The sequence below is a fragment of the Ornithorhynchus anatinus genome, chromosome 1 (genome assembly GCF_004115215.2).
Source record: "Ornithorhynchus anatinus isolate Pmale09 chromosome 1, mOrnAna1.pri.v4, whole genome shotgun sequence".
In the NCBI taxonomy this organism is placed as follows: Eukaryota; Metazoa; Chordata; class Mammalia; order Monotremata; family Ornithorhynchidae; genus Ornithorhynchus; species Ornithorhynchus anatinus.
In genome coordinates this window covers 124352220-124367343 of record NC_041728.1, presented here as the reverse complement: position 1 = coordinate 124367343, position 15124 = coordinate 124352220, and the positions used below count along the sequence as shown (strand labels likewise).

The following is a 15124-nucleotide window of genomic DNA, read 5'->3' as shown; positions in this document are numbered from 1 at the left end:
GGACAGATAATTTGTCTGTTATATTGTTGTATTGTACTGTCCCTAGTGCTTAGTACAGTGCTCTGGACACAGTAAGTGCTCAATAATGAGAAAATAAGAATAATGGTATTTGTTAAGTGCTTACTATATGTCAAGCACTGTTCTAAGCACTGGGGTAAATGCAAGGTAATCAGGTTGTTCCAGGTGGGGCTCACAGTCTTAATCCCCATTTTATAGATGAGAAAACTGAGCCCCAGAGAAGTGAAGTGACTTGCCCAAGGTCACAAAGCAGACAGGTGGCAGAGCTGGGATTAGAACCCATGTCCTTTGACTCCCAAGCCTGTGCTTTTTCCTCTAAGCCATGCTGCTTCTCCGCTGCTTAATAATTACGATCGACTGACTGATTGATTGTGTTGAGGAGAATATAGGTTTGGGATGAGAAACCTGATAGAGCATAGGCCTGGGAGTCAGAAGGTCATGGGTTCTAATCCAGCTCTGTCGCTTGACTGCTGTGTGACCTTGGGCAAGTCACTTACTTCTCTGGCACCTCAATTACCCCATCTGTAAAATGAGGATTAAGACTGTGAGCCCCATGCAGGACAAGGGACCATATCCAACCCAATTTAATTATATCCACTCCAGCACTTAGTATAGTGCCTGGAACATAGTAAGCTCTTAACAAATACCACTTTGCTGTTTGTGATCCATTTTGCCACTTAATGTTGAGTATTATCCACAAAAGACTCTCAGAGAACTGCTCAAGGACATGATGCTTATGGCAATCCTGATCTCATTTCCCTACCTGGATGAAGGGAAGGTGTTGAAGATGTGTTCCTGTCCTGGGAACATGAGACAGGACAGGTGTTCCTGTCCTGGTAACACAAGACAGGACAGGTGCTCGTTCTGTTGTATTGTCCTCTCCCAAGTGCTTAGTAGAGTGCTCTATACTTTGTAAGCGCTCAATAAATACCAGTGACTGATTGATAGGCACTCTCTTAGGACCGCACCTGGAGAGTTTCTGGTACTCTACCAGTCTCAACTACAGCAGGGAGAGTCAGGCAGAGGCATACCCATTCCATTCCTTGCTTGGGCAATGGCTAGAGAATGGAAGGCAATCTGCTACACGTCAAAACTTACTCATGCTGGGCAGCAGTGGCATGGAAGAGTGGAGGGTGGAAACTTTTCCTGCACGGAAGAAGGCAATGGTAAACACCTTCAAAATTTTTACCAAGAAAACTCTTTGGTTACACTACCGGAACTATTGCAGATGGAGATGGGGGTTCTGGGACAAATGTGTCCATGGAGTTGCTATGGGTCAGTGATGACTCAACAGCATAAGATGAGACAAGAGTAATAGACACATTGCTTACTGGGAGCTCCTAGGACTGGGAACTAATGAGAGACAAGCAAGAGAGCATCAGTGCCTCATTGGTTCACAAACTGAATCTGTTTTACTTATACCATGCATCTCCATGATGTTCAATCAATCAATCAATAGTATTTATCAAGCACTTATTGTGTGGAGAGGCAACTAAAAGGCACAGATTAGGGATTGGAAGTTCAATCAATCAAGGAGTAAATGGTATTTTATTGGGCACTTACTGTATGCAGGGCACCATACCAAATGCTTGGGAGAGTCCTGTCTTGTGCCATCAAGTCATTTCCGACCCATTGCGACACCACGGATGCATTTCTCCCAGAACGACACGGTCTCCATCTGCAATCATTCTGGTAGTGTATCCATAGAATTTTCTTGGTAAAAGTATGAAGTGGTTTTTACCACTGCCTCCTTCCGTGCAGTAAACTTGAGTCTCTGCCCTCAATCTCTCCCTTGCCGCTGCTGCCTAGCATGGATGAGTTTTGACTTGTAGCAGGTTGCCTTCCACTCTCTAGCCACTGGCCAAGCTAGGAATGGAATGGGTATGCCTCTGCCTGACTCTCCCTCCTGTAGCCAAAACAGGTAGAGTACTAGAAACTCTCCAGGTGTGACTCTGAGAGGGGGCTTGGGAGAGTACAAACAACAATATAACACATTCCCTGCCCAAAACAAGTTTACAGTCTAGAAGGGGAGACAAGAACAGGAAGTTCTAGACTCTAAGCTCATTGCGGGCAGGAAAAGTGTCTCCTAACTCTGTTGTACTCTCCCAAGCACTTAACACAGTACTCTGCATACAGTCAGTAAATTCCACTGACTAATACCATTCATTGACTGAAACCTGGGGTCCCCAAGTCGAATTTAATAACTCCTTTCCACAGTATCCTCACTTATAGATTTGGGGTTTCAATCAGTCAAATTTATTGAGTGCTTATTGTGTGCAGAACACGGTACTAAACATTTGGAAGAGTTGGTAGACATGTTCCCTGTCCACGGTGGACCTTAAATGTTAGAACGTTCTTCACAATCTCCCATATCATAGTTTTACACCTCAGAACAATAACTATAATACAGATAGTTGTAAGGCAACTTGATCAGAAAGTAGGGAGGGTATGGGAGGAAGCATGAGAAAATTTGTAGTTGCTCCAGACATTTTCTAATGACCAATGGAAGTCATAGAGACAGGAACCTAAGTTTACTACAAAGAGAAAACAAACAAAAGGGAGGGAGGTGCTAGATCCAGTTTCTGACATTTCGGTTACTAAACAAGCTCTCCTTGTTTAGTAAAAACCATGTGCTTGGACTTAAATATTTACAATTAACATAAGGAGAAGATAGAATAAGTAAACAAGTGGAATGGGTGATGTAGGGGGGAGGGGCAGGAGAGACACGGGACAAGGAAGGAGAAAGAAAAAGTCAGATAGAGATAGAAAAAGAGAAATAGAAAGAAAGAGAAAGAAAAGGAAAAAAAGAGAGAGAAAAGGGAGGTCAGCTCTACTTCCTCTTAGGAAGTTACAGTGGCCTAGAGTAATCTAGGAAATGTAGTCCTTTGGGATTCTGAAGTAAAATTTCCTAAAAAAACAAATTACGGGAATAGACTTCTTACTCCTTATCCAGTGCCCTTTGGTTCTGGTAGAGATGGTTCCATCTCTACTTTGGGTCTAAATATTTACAATCAGATTTTGCCATCATTCACAGGTCCTTTCCTTTACATCTGTGTTCCCATCCCAAAAGCGGTAAAAATGGTGGTATTTGTTAAGCGCTTACTATGTGCAAAGCACTGTTCTAAGTGCTGGGGGATACAAGGTAATCAGGTTGTCCCACGTGGGGCTCACAGTTTTAATCCCCATTTTACAGATGAGGTAACTAAGGCACAGAGAAGTTAAGTGACTTGCCCAAAGTCACACAGCTGGCAAGTGGCGGAGCCGGGATAGGCAGCAGCTACCCAAACCAGTGGTCAGGGAGTCCTCCAATGGACCATGGACTGGGTTAATGTTCTTATTGCCTAATGCCTCTTAACCTGCTCTGAATTGGGTCAGTTATCTGACTTTGGACAAGACAATCTGGTTTTCAACTGGCTTGTCCCCATCGGGTTTCAATACTGTGATGGACACACATGCCCTCTCCATGGGAGAGATGGGGAGGGTGGGTCCCACAGTTTTCTGAACTGTACCCTCAGGCTTGTGCATCTCAGGTCTCTGATAAGCCCTGAGTGTTTCCAGTCAGGGATGAAAAGGCTGTATATAAATGGTGAGTTTTTGACTTACTAGCTTTCCGAAGCCTGTTCCCTCCTCCTCCCCTAAAATCCCTGTTCCCTCTGCGCTGTGCTCAAGATGGAAAGGCAAGAGGCAATTTTATATGTTGAAGTTGATTTTACAGTTCCTAACTAAATTACCAAGACCTTGGACAGAATATCATGCATCTCATCCTAGACACAGATTAGTTTTTTTTAAATGTTATTTGTTAAGCACTTACTATGCGCCAGACACTGAGCTAAGAGCAAGGGTAATCAGCTAATCAGGTTGGATGCAGTCCATGTCCCACAGGGGACAAACGGTATAAATCTTCATTTTACAGATGAGATAACTGAGGCACAGAGGAGTTAAGTGGCTTGCCCAAGGTCACACAGCAGACAGGTGGAGGAGTCGGGATGACAAGCCAGATCCTTCTGACTCCCAGGCCTATGCTCTATCCAATAAGTCAAGCTGCTTCTAATTTTCAACACCAATTTTAAGTTCCAAAATATCTAGACATTCAAACTTCAGGAAGGAGATGGTGGATGTCTATGGTTAAAACTGATAAAGTAATGCATTTTATTGGCAAAACCCCTGAAAAGTAGGGAACTTTCTACATACTGGACCTGCATAAGCCCAGTCTATTATCATCAATAAGTTCATCAATAAGTCTTCAGGGTGCATAGTACTCTTCTAGACACTTAGATAAGTAGTGATTATCAGAGTAAGTAACTGGCTGGTGGGGCAAAGGAAAGGTGAATCCTGAAAAGCTTCCCAGAGGAGGTGGGCCCAGGAATTAGAAGAGGAGAATAACAGGAATGTGCTTAGACAAGGGAAGAGACACCGTTCCATGCATACAAAAGAGACCGCTTGGGAATGGACTGGATAGATTCACCGTCAAATGCACTTGCACAGCTGCAAATAATTTAGCAAGCAATAAACAGTGCCAGTGGGTCTATACAGCAAAGTGGAATATGGAAGAACTGTCCACTGAATTTGCTCAGCATAGATGAATGATTTGAATCACTAAGCCCCTCAGAAACCTGTTTCTCCCCAGGGGTATCCAAATAATTGCTTCAACTCTCCTGCCCTCTTGCCTGTGGAAATTCAGGAAATGTTGGCTTCTCTCTGTCATTTGTTAGGCCCCAGAAATGCCCCTGTTGAAGACAGTCTTCCATCGATTTCACTTCACAGATTGCAGGTTTAAGACATGAGGAATGGGAATTTAAAGTAATCCTCTCTGCCTTAGGAAGGTGCACGAAGGAGGAAGCCGAAAACAATCGCACAGGGGAATGAGAGCTAGGAAATGAGTGGAATTATAAAAGAGAAAGGGGTGAGGGGGTGTTTGCATATGTATATGTGTGTGCATGCTGCCATCCTTCTCTGACATAATGCTCCTCTAAAGAATCATTTTTAACCCACAAAATAAACAAACTTGAAGAGGGCCTTTGCCAGAACACTGTGCACTATAACAATCTCCTCTAGCTTGGATCTGTTGCCTCCAACCATGTGAATCAACACAAGCCCTGCTGGATGGCTAGGCTTTTTATTTTTTGGCTTCAGAGCATTTAGGATTTGGGAAATGGAGCAATCATAACAGTATGTTCCAGACGTGGGTGTTTTTTGTTTTGTTTTGTGTGCTGAGGTTCTTTGGCTTCAGAGCACTACCTTACACTACTGGCAATTAGCAGCAGATCTCTCTCACTGGGGATGTGCTCTCCCTAAGCTCCAAAAACAGCCACACTTCTCTTTTCCCCTATTATGATTTTTATGCTGACTTCTTTATAAAAGAGATATTCCAGCTTTATATAGAGAAGGAAGACACTAGGCAGAGAAGCAAACTAAGCATAATTTTTCAGTGCTGAGATGAAATATTGCTATACTCGAAAGATTAAGTATATTTTTTGCCAGATAATGGAAAAAAGCTCCTCTCAGCACCGAGATAGGAGTCCAAAAGCATCTGCATTTTCAAAGCCTACTATCCTCAGGGCTATTGGGTTAGTCCACACACAGTAAATTTTGTTGCTGTGTATAAAATTATATCATTTACATATTAGATCCAGGCAGTTATAGTTACAAAGAAAGTATGAGGGAAAATAAAATAAACACCAGGCACTCAAAAGCCTTGTACAGAACACTGTGTACAATGGATACTGAATAAATATTGATGATGATAATTGATACTGATGATGATGATTGCCTACTTGTTTTGTTTTGCTGGCAGTCACCCCCTTTTAGACTGTGAGCCCATTGTTGGGCAAAGATTGTCTCATCTGTTGCTGAACTGTACATTCCAAGGACTTAGTACAGTGCTCTGCACACAGTAAGTGCTCAATAAATATGACTGAATGAATGAATAATGATGATGATGATGATAATGATGATGATGAAATGACTTACCTTTTGCCTGATGATGCCTTACATCTTCCAACTCTGTCCCAGTTGAGCAGGAGTATTCTTTGATGAATAAGCCTTTTAGAAATAACTAGACACATGAAGCTAAATCTATTCTCATTTCACAGATGAATATCTTCTTTCCAAAGCAGAAATGAAACAAGGTATCTGAACAGAGAATTATAATCCCAAGTTTCATAGCCTTATCACCGTAAGGTCAATAAAGATCCTACCATTCTTTTATATAATGGGTGGAAATGTTCCTGCTCACCTAATCAAATTCCATTTTTATGTAATCATTTTGCCTATTATGGCATTTAGCAACCCAATTCAATTGTCTGTAGTTTTATAATTCCTTCACTTCCTTTCTTAAATGTTAAATGGTATAAAATCTTGGGGCAGGAAGCCCTTAGGAAGGTCCATATTTAACTATTCCATTCGTAAGAACCAATCAGTAATATTTATTGTGTCAGCTGTGTGCACCTGTACTTCTGAACCTAATCTTCTCATCTAATCAAAGCAATGGTGCCTTCTCTCCTTCCCTCCCTGACCAGCTCAATTTCCAATTCACATTCTCTAATGCTTTAAAGCATGTCTGTGTTTCCCCATCCTAAAAATACACTTCCTTTGACTCCACGACTCCCTCCAGTTATCACCCTATTTCTCTCCTACCATTCTTTGCCAAATTCCCTGAGCCAATTGCCTTCACTTCCCACCTCAACTTTCTCCCCCCTAATGCTTCCCTTGATCCTCTGCAATCTAATTTCCACTCCCTCCAGTCCACAGAAACAGTCCTCTGTAAGGTCTTGCCAACTCAAATGACCACTACTCCATCCTATACTCTTTGTCATTGTGGACCATCGCTCTCTCCAGTAAACCTTATCTATCTTCATCTTCATGGGCATTGTCCTCCCTGATTTTCAGTCTATCTCTCTGGCTGTTCATTCTCCGTCTCTTTTCTGCAGGTTCCTCCTTTACCTCCCACCCTCTAACTGCAGAGGTGCCTCAAGGTTCAGGTCTGGATCTCCTTCTGTTCTCCATCTATACCCACTCTCTCAGAGAACTCATTCCCTTCCATGGCTTCAACTACAATCGCTATGCAAATGATACCCAAATTGACATCTCCAGTCCTGATGTCTTACCTTCTCTGCAGTTCTGTATTTCCAGCTGACACCTCAAATAAAGCAAGTCCAAAACAGAACTCTTCATCCTCCCACCCAAAACCTGTCCTCTCTATAACATTCCTATTACTACAGACAGCTCCACCATCCTCCCTGTCCCACAAGCCCATTGTCTCAACTTTATCTTCAACCCATCTCTTTCATTCAACTCACACACTGTCACAAAATTATTTTGGTTTTTCCTTCACAACATCTCTGGAGTCCACCCTTTCTCTCCATTCAAACTGCTACCATACTGATTATTAATAATAATGTTGGTATTTGTTAAGCACTTACTATGTGCAGAGCACTGTTCTAAGCAATGGGGTAGATACAGGGTAATCAGGTTGTCCCACGTAAGGCTCACAGTTAATCCCCATTTTACAGATGAGGTAACAGGCACAGAGAAGTTAAGTGACTTGCCCACAGTCACACAGCTGACAAGTGGCAGAGCAGGGAGTCGAACCCATGACCCCTGACTCTGAAGCCCAGGCTCTTTCCACTGAGCCACGCTATTTCCCCATCATTATTATCATCATGGTATTTGTTAAGGATTTACTATGTGTCAAACACTGTTCTTAGCCCTGGGGTAGTTAGAAGTTAATCAGGTTGGACCCAGTTCCTGTCTCACATGGTCCTCACAGTCTAAGTAGGTGGACAAACAGGTATGCACTCATTATTTCCCATCTTGATTACTGCATCAGCCTCCCCACTGACATCTTTGCATCCTGTCTCTCTCCTCTCCAGTCCCTCTTTCAGTCTTCTGCCCAGATCATTTTTCTGAAAAACTGATCAGTCTACATCTCCCTCCATCTTCCAACTGTTGCCCATCCCACCTCCACATCAAACTGAAACTCCTTATCATTTTAGACAGTCAACTCTCCTACCTAACCTCACTAATCACTTACTGCGACCCAAACCACACACTCCATCCCTCTTACCCCAACCAACTTTCCATACCTCAGTCTCATCTATGCTGCCTCTGACCTCTTGCCAGCATTGCCTCTCAAGCCTGGAACTCCCTTCCCCTTCATATCTGACCTACCACCACTCTCCCATCTTCAAAACCCTCCTAAAATCATATCTCCTCCAGAGGTCCTACCCAGACTAAGCTCATTATTTCCCTATTTGCCCTTTCTTTTGAGTCAACTGTGTGCTGGTCTGTGTACCCCTTGAGCACTTTGATATTCATCTCAGCCCCTCCACATTTATGTAAATATTTTTATACTCCAATTTCCCCTCTCCCTAGTCTCCCCCTATAGACTGTAAACTCCTTGTGGACAGGGATCACATCTACCAACTCCATTGTCTTATACTCTTCAGATTGCTTAGTACAGTGCTCTACATAAAGTAAGCACTCAATAATTACCAGTGATGGATTGAGATGAGAGAGATGACTAGCATGGTATACTCTGCTTAGAATATTCCTCCTTGCGATGTTTTGTCTCTATAACGGCGGAGTGGGTTTGAGGCCAAAATGATGTTGCTGTCCAAAAATCTCAAACCCTGCTATTTCTTCTCCTTTTAACCAGAAGGGAATTAGGAAACAGTGAAAGTTGTTATGAGAATTTGGGACCGGAATGAACCCTTTGGGTTCTGCCCGTGCAGGCATGGTGCTTGGCCAGGATTTAGTATTCTCCTGTGTGTGCCTCCTTTGGCTCAGGGCCAAACACGAATTGACAGCAGCTGCAGCTGATTTCTGTGCCGCTGTTGCTGCTGCCGAGTTCCCTCGCTTGCTCTCCAGGATTTAAAGTGCCACAGCTCCAAGATAAACTCAAGATGCTGAATCCTGAAAGTGATAACCGCCTTCCAGGCTAGAAGATGTGAGGCATGAGAGCAGCCCTGTGGATAGACTTAGGAGGCCAGAGATAGGTGGGCGACCTGAGAGGGGGATCTGGCCTCTTCAAGGATGTAAACTCATGCAGTCCTCCCAACCAACCAGACATGCCTGAGGTGTCCTGAGAGGCCAGGGTGAAGGGAGTATCCAACTCTCAGAGACTCTCTAAGAATCAGGTAGATGCACTGATGTCCTCATTCCCAGAGCAGACACCTGGGCGGGACTAGTATCCACTCCTGACTGCATGTGCACTCCTCTCCAAAATGAAATGTTTCCAAGCTGAGGATTAGCCCCAGTCAGCTTCAAAAACCGAGAGGAATTTTCCACTAGAAAAATCTTCTCAAAAAACATACTTTACCAGGAAGTTTTCCTTTCTCAGCCCATTGACATTGAGCTCTAGAGGAATCTCACTATATTCTTAACACTACAGTGCTCTGCACACAGTAAGCACCGATAAATATGATTGAATGAATGAATGAATGTGCCATCAGACAGTTGCTGTTCAATAGGCCCAAGATTAAATGACTAGGAATAAACCAAAAGAAAACCATTTGGGGAAACTCTGCCTTCCTATGCATTTCTGCAGAACAATTTACTGGACTCTGAAAAGTGTTAATTCTAACACATTCCACTGGTCCCGAGGGGTGCTGTGGAACTTCCTGGCTCACTGCCTACTGGTCTATGCTGGGAATCAGCAAGCCAAGTGGGTAGCCCACAAACTTGGCCTGGAAGGTAATCAATCTGACAAGCACCAATTAGCTTTCACGCTTTCATGTGCTTTCAACTCATTCCATTGCTCAGGGGCACACAGTAAGAGCTTAGTATAGCACTTATGTACATATCTCCATACTCAGTTCTTGCCCTGCTGGTAAGTTATTTTAATGTCTGTCTCCACTGAATTATAAACTCCTTGAGAGAGAGGATTGTGTATACTGATTCTATGGTACTCTACCTGCACAAAGTCAGTGCTCAATAAATAATGATAACAATTAAAATTATTATTATTATTATGGTCTTTTTTAAGTATTTATTATGTAACAAGCACTGTTCTAAGTATTGTGGTAGATACAAGGTAATCACACTGGACAAAGTCCCTGTCCCGCATGGGACTCACAGTCTAAGTGGGAAGGAGAACAGGGATTAAATCCCCATTTTACAGATGAGGAAATTGAGGTGCAGAAAACTTAAGTGACTTGCCCAAGGTCACTCAGCAGGCAAGTGGCAGAATCAGGATTAGAACCAGTCCTCTGACTCCCAGGTCCAAGTTTTTTCCCTAGGCCGCACTGTTCCTCAATCAAAAATAATTGATTGAGTGACTGAACTTCCTGCCTCCAGCCTCCTGTCAGTCTATACTTCACTTTGCTCTTCAGATCTTTTTATAACTATCATTCCCCACAAGTCTCTTCACTCCTCAGAAACCTTCAATAATTACTCATCAAACAGATATTCCTGCCCACTTACTTTTACTTGATCAGCTCTCTCCTTCACTCACTTTCATGCTCTTGTCCCACTAAAACCCAGTTCTTACTCTTAGTTCCTCCTAATTTCAACTCTTCATTGTGCCTCATTCTAAACTCCTCTACTTCTGTCCCCTGGCTCACACCCTTCCCCTTACCTGAAACTCACATCTCTTGTTATGTTGTTATTATGGTAGTTTTTATGTGCTTTTTATATGCCAGGCACTGTACTAAGCACTGCGGTAGATAAAGCTAATCATGTTGGACACTGTACCCCTCTCTCATGGGGCTCACCATCTTAATCCCCATTTTACAGATGTGGTAACTGAGGCCCAGAGAAGTGAAGTGACTTGCCCAAGGTCACACAGCAGACAAGTGGCAGAGCTGGGAATAAAACCAAGTCCTTCTGACTCCCAAGCCCAGGCTCTACCCATTAGGCACACTGTTTCTCTAGAAGTCAAATCCTCTGGACCACAACTTTAACCATCTACAAAGGTCATCTGCAATCTCCCCCACCTACATGAGGCTTTCCCAGATTATTATTTTTCTTCCAAGGTCACATCTTCCCCAGGTCCCTATCACCTCAGCACTTTCACAATCAATACCCCTTCATTTGTTTGTACATATCAATTTATGTACTCTACCACTTGAGCAAATCTCCTTCTTTTTTGTTTTTTGTTTACATTTAATTTAATGTAAATTATTTATCAGCAGGGATCATATGTTCTATCTCTACTCTATTCTCCCTAGTGCTTAGTATAGTGCTCGGAGAAGCAGCTTGGCTTAGTGGAAAGAGCACGGGCTTGGGAGTCAGAGGTTGTGGGTTCTAATTCCGCCTCAGCCACTTGTCAACTGTGTGACTTTGGGCGAGTCACTTCATTTCTCTGGGCCTCAGTTACCTCATCTGTAAAATAGGAATTAAGACTGTGAGACCCATGTGGGACAACCTGGTTACCTTCTATCTACCCTAGTGCTTAGAACAGTGCTTGGCACATAGTAAGCGCTTAACAAATGCCATTATTATCATTTAGACTGTGAGCCTGTTATTGGGCAGAGATTGTCTCTATCTGTTGTCGAATTGTACATTCCAAGCACTTAGTACAGTGACCTGTACATAATAAGCCCTCAATAAATACTATTGAATGAATGAATGAAATACATAGTAGGAGACCAACAAATACTACTGTCTGAGTGAAAGTGACTGTGTAATTTGACAATTCAATTCATGCCAGTAGTGTCAGCTTTGGTTCTTTAAACAGTCTCCTAGTAAGTTGTTTCAACTGGCTACTAGCAATATCTTAAGGAGATAGTGATAGAGAAAAAAATTTAAAATACAGTACACATATAGTTGAATATCGGAAAATGATATAAAATTCCATATTAGGTAATGATGTCTATCTGGCTCACTATTCTGTCTCCAATCAATAGAAGTATTAAGAGATGCTTGGAGGAAAAGTAGAAATGATGCCAAATCATGGCTAAAGATGTGCCCACTAACATCCTCAACATCCCGACATCGTTCCTCTAAGTAGCCCACTAGAGGCATAAGTTCTTCCAGACTCTCCCTGGACAACTTTGTGTTGTAATTTAAAATGCTTAATGGATAGAGCATGGGCCTGGAAGTCAAAAGGAACTGGGTTCCAAGACTGGCTCTGCCACTTGTCTGCTGTGAGACCTTGGGCAAGTCACTTCATTCTCTGTGCCTCAGTTACCTCATCTGTAAAAAGGGGATTAAGACTGTGAGTCTCATGTGAGACAGGAACTGTGTCCAACCTAATTTGTTTGTATCCACCTCAGTGTTTAATACAGTGAATGGCATGTAGTAAGTCTTAAATACCACAATTATTACTATCATTATTATTGTCACCTGTTAAAAATAATAGTAATAGGTATTAAGAACTTCCTATATACCAAAGTCCAGTGTTGAACATTGCAGAAGATATAATCAGAATAGAGAGAGTCCCTATTATTATTATTGTATTTATTCAGTGCTTACTATGTGTCAAACGCCATTCTAAAGTGCTGGGGTAGAAACAAGCTCTTCAGGTTTGACAAAAGTCCTGGTGCTACAAGAGGCTGACAGTCTAAATAAAGAGAACAGTTTCACAAAATAGCCTCAACTTGGAGTTAGAGAACCATACAAAAACGAACAGAAAGGCAACTCCCTGACTAATCACCCTCCCCTAAAAATTCACCACCGGAAACTCAAAGAATAAATTCTTATCTTCTAAACATAATATCCTCCTTTCAGGACCCACCTGGAGAGTTTCAGTGTTCTACCAGTCTCGGCTATAAGAGGGAGAGTCAAGCAGAGGCCTACCCATTCCATTACTAGTTTGGGCAGTGGTTAGCGAGTGGAAAACCATCTGCTACAAGTCAAAACTCACCTGGCTGGGCAGCAGTAGCATGGGAGAGAGTCGAGGGTTAAGACTCAGATTTATTGCATGGAAGAAGACAATGGTAAGCCCCTTCCATTTTTTTTACCAAGAAAACTCCATAGATACACTGCCTGAAGGATTGCAGATGGAGGTGGGGGGTTCTGGGAGTGATGTGACCATAGAGTCACTATGGGTCAGAGATGACTTAACAGCAGAAGACAAGACAAAAACAATATCAGGGGAGACAGGGAACATAGTCCCCCACTACCACAAATTATGCAGTCAAGTTTCCTGCATTAGAGAACGTTGCAGGGGTCAGCACCTCCGGCGTGAAATGGATAATAATAATTTTGGTATTTGTTAAGCATTTACTTTGGGCCAGGAATTATACTAAGCACTCAACCAATAATATTTATTGATCTTCTATTATGTATAGATGAGCATCAACCTGGGAAAACCACTTATGTGATCCTGATGTCTCTCCTGTCAGATAAGTATTCCACAGAGGCTCACAGTCTAATTGGACAAAGCAGCGTGGCCTAGTGGAAAGAGCACAGGTTTGGAAGAGAAATAACCAGGCTCTGCTGTGGGATGGTGGGCAAGTCACTTAACTTATCTGTGCTTCAGTTTCCCCACCTTTAAAATGGGGATTTACTGTCTCTTCTCCCTCCTCTTGAAATTGTGAGCCTCATGGGGTCCAGGACCGTGTTCAACCTGATTTTCCTGTATTTACCTCAGAGCTTGACACATAATAATGGCTTATTAACAATAACAATGATAATTACTATTATTGATAATTGGTGGGGAGAGCAGATATCTTATCTCCATTCTAAAGATAAGGAGAATGAAGCTCAGAGAAGAACAAATGACTTGGCCAAGGTGACATAACAATAATAATGTTGGTATTTGTTAAGCGCTTACTATGTGCAAGCACTATTCTAAACACTGGGGTAGATAAAGGGTAATCAGGTTGTCCCACGTGAGGCTCACAGTTAATTCCCATTTTACAGATGAGATAACTGAGACACAGAGAAGTGAAGTGACTTGCCCACAGTCACATAGCTGACAAGTGGCAGAGCCAGAATTCGAACCCATGACCTCTGACTCCAAAGCCCGGGCTCTTTCCACTGAGCCACGCTGCTTCTCTATAACAAGTCACTTGAACTGAAGGAAAAGGAGTAGGCCTAATCCTCCACCTTTCCCTGGGAGCATGGGGGAATGAGAAAGTCTGCAACATCTTTTGGAGAAGATGGTAAGGAACTCACTGTCAGTGGGAGAGAGCCAGGACACAGACTGTAGAGGAGGTGGGGGGGGGGGAGGTTTCCACAAGGCACAGCAGAAAACCGCCAGGCAGTACATCACCCAGAAGAGCTGGGTGTTATCAGCCAATTTATAGATTTCTTCCCAGCGCACCATTTTAGCTAAACGTGTGAAAATGTACATGAAGACCTTTTTAGGATTAATCCCTTTCTGGATACTTCCCCAACCAGAAAAGTGGTTGTTTATCCCCATTCTTTGTTTCCTGTCTCTTTGCCAGTTTTCTAACCATGACAGAACATTCCCTTCAATCCCACATTAATTCAATTTGAGGAATTCCTTTGGTGTGGAATTGTGTCAAAAGATTTTTGAGAATTTCAGTAAATTCACCCCCAGGCTTATTTGACCTGTCAAACTCCTCCAACCAATTAGTGAGATACGATTCCCCTGGTAACGTCAGGTGCATGTGAGGTTGGAGCATTAACCAACACTTATCACCATCTTCCAAACCACCTAAATCTGCAAAGGTGGGCCAGAAACCTCATGTAAACAAGTTTTTGCTACTCCTCCAAAGCCAAAACTCTCTCAGCCAGAGTTCATCTTTCAATATTTCACTCTGCCTGTGGCAGTAGGACCTGGGAATTCTGGGATGAAAGAATGAAGAGGAATGTGTGAAGAGAGCTGAGCAAATGTTTGGGTCTCAAAAAACACTTCATTTTTGAATTTTCAACAAAGGTCAAATTTCATTAGCATGCATGTCCAGCCCACTTGGCTCAGTCTTTCCTCTTCTACTACCGTAAAACTGCTATTATTTTTTTTGCTCATTTTTAAATGGCATTTGTTAAATGCTTACTGCGTGCCAGGCACTGTATTAAGTGCTGGGGTAGGTACAAGATAATCAGGTTGAACAAAATCTCTGTCCCAAATCAGGCTCACAGTTTAAATCCCCATTTTACAGGTGAAGGAACTGAGGCAGAGAGAAGTGAAGTGACTTGCCCAAGGCCACTCCGGAGGTAAATGGCAGATCCAGGATTAGAACCCAGGTCCTCTAAT

The 15124-nt window shown here is 42.7% G+C and overlaps 2 non-coding genes and 1 pseudogene across 2 annotated transcripts; 1 reads left to right on the top strand and 2 right to left on the bottom strand.

The window, feature by feature from the left end:
• The first annotated feature begins 968 nt into the window (after positions 1–968).
• On the top strand, positions 969–1106 carry LOC114816055. The gene has a single exon (XR_003763831.1). It is a non-coding gene; the product is annotated as a small nucleolar RNA SNORA7 (small nucleolar RNA).
• A 736-nt stretch (positions 1107–1842) lies between these two features.
• Positions 1843–1980, bottom strand: LOC114816873. Its single transcript, XR_003764678.1, has one exon. It is a non-coding gene; the product is annotated as a small nucleolar RNA SNORA7 (small nucleolar RNA).
• An 11071-nt stretch (positions 1981–13051) lies between these two features.
• LOC114816931 lies at positions 13052–13203 on the bottom strand (annotated as a pseudogene).
• Positions 13204–15124: the final 1921 nt, after the last annotated feature.